At 36.7% G+C, this 1,827-nt stretch overlaps 1 protein-coding gene across 2 annotated transcripts in view; it reads right to left on the bottom strand.

Moving 5' to 3' along the window:
* Positions 1-245: 245 nt before the first annotated feature.
* The window catches only part of LOC110018271 (DNA-directed RNA polymerase III subunit RPC8), a 53,617-nt gene continuing 52,035 nt past the window's right edge, over positions 246-1,827 (bottom strand). Inside the window, exon 9 of one of the 2 annotated variants that reach the window (XR_002293345.1) lies at positions 246-675. The gene's annotated coding sequence lies outside the window, so the exon portion shown is untranslated. Of the gene's footprint in view, positions 676-883; positions 1,084-1,827 lie in introns of those variants that run through there. The other variant, XR_002293344.1, reaches the window with a different exon arrangement.

Here is a 1,827-nt window from a genome sequence, read left to right on the forward strand (position 1 = left end):
AACAATCAAATTTATCGATCATGATTTCTTCATTTGCCTTTGCTCAAAAAATAAGTGCTCATCAATATATGAGTGAATTAATGAAGGTCATCTTACATCTACATTATTGAAAGTAGAGTTTCACTAATGTAATGACTAACATTATTTAAAAGTAGGTTGGTTTATATGTTATAACATTACAAAAAATATAATTATTACACACGGATCCCAAAAGATAATACTATCTATCCCAAAAGATAATACTATCTATCTTTATTGTCGCTTATAATACTCCTCTGATATCACCCTCCTCCAAGAATACATTAACTATGATAGTGCTTTAGGCAAATTATCCACGATAATGCCTCTATCAGCACGATCGTAGTTGTGGCGAGCAGGCAAGTTCGTTCAATCAGGCCAGGGGGCGTGGTATTGACTTCGTCAAACCGACACTACCGGGCATGTTTCTTGGATGGGTCGACTAAATGGCTTTAACCACTTCTTATTATTTGGCTTCAAGAGTGAACTGCCCCAATCCGGTCCCTTGGTCGGGTTGCTTGTGCATTAACTAGTTGGTTGATTCCGTGCATTGGACCTACCCAAGCACTTTTGGTCAAACAGAGACACTTAGACCTCTATGATCTCTCACTCTGTTGGAGGCAAACGCACCCTCTTCTAAAATCTCCCTTCCCATACCTGTTCATCAAAAGAAACCCTTTTATCGTTTTCCTCTCTTTCTAAGGCTTTTCAGTAAGAGGAGCAAAAGTATTATATTACGTTTACCCTATGATGAGGCCAAAAAAAGAAAATAGCCTCGAAGATAAAGGCAAAAAATTATAGTGGTTCAGTCCACGGACTTGAGTCCATTGTCAAAGCAAACAAGAGCAAAGATCCACAACGTTAAAAATTAAATTACAACGTGTCAAGCGAATATGCGAATGGAAGACAAAGTTACAATAAAAAGATGTTGCATTAGAAAGAATAAATAAAAGTTTTACATAATTACATCAGATAGGCTACAATGATGATGGCGTTCAGATGCATCAACACATTAATGAGGCTGAGGTGACTCAATGTCCTTCCCCGTACAAACAAGTGACAAATCTGGGATTTTTTATAAGCAAAGGTAAGAGCACCATGTTGTAGCATTAAAAGTTAGTTTATGGGATCACTCTTACATAAGAGCAACAGAACGCCACATTGATTATTCGTTTACAGATAACAAGAAACAGCAACTTTTGCATAATTTTAGCATAAATGCTACTAGGATTCTTTTTGTTTTTTTTTTTTTTTTTTTTGAGAATTTGAATAAATTTAGTCACAAATATATGCACACCACATAAATAAAACTTTGAACTCAGGACATCTTGGTTGAAAGAATAAGCTCTCAATGAACAAGTTAAGATAGAGGACAAAAATATGCTAAGAGGATCCCGAGATAGTTTCTTAAGATAAGCTCCTTTAAGAACTCCTCTTGATGAGCTTTAAAGAAGGACCTTCAAAACATGCCACTTAAATAGAGGTGTCGTCAGATTATTGAAGATAATGAATATTTAAAAAACAGAATCTTAGCTCATGCCCCCTCCTCTCCCTTCATTCTCTTTTCAAGCTCATCTCCTTTCTAACTATTTTTCTCCCTTCTACCCTCTGCTCTCTCCTAATCTCTGACGTAATTGGAAAAAATTCCTTTACTATCTTCCGCCTCCTCCCCCCATGAAATACTAGATTGACTAATTGAAAGATAATGGATGCATAAATTCTTCTCTACTTGGCAACCATAACAACAGACGACGTAGGAATCTAGCAGATAACAAAACAACTAACGCGGGGGGCTGACCTGTTCAGCAG

The sequence above is a fragment of the Phalaenopsis equestris genome, unplaced genomic scaffold (genome assembly GCF_001263595.1).
Source record: "Phalaenopsis equestris unplaced genomic scaffold, ASM126359v1 Scaffold000006, whole genome shotgun sequence".
In the NCBI taxonomy this organism is placed as follows: domain Eukaryota; kingdom Viridiplantae; phylum Streptophyta; class Magnoliopsida; order Asparagales; family Orchidaceae; genus Phalaenopsis; species Phalaenopsis equestris.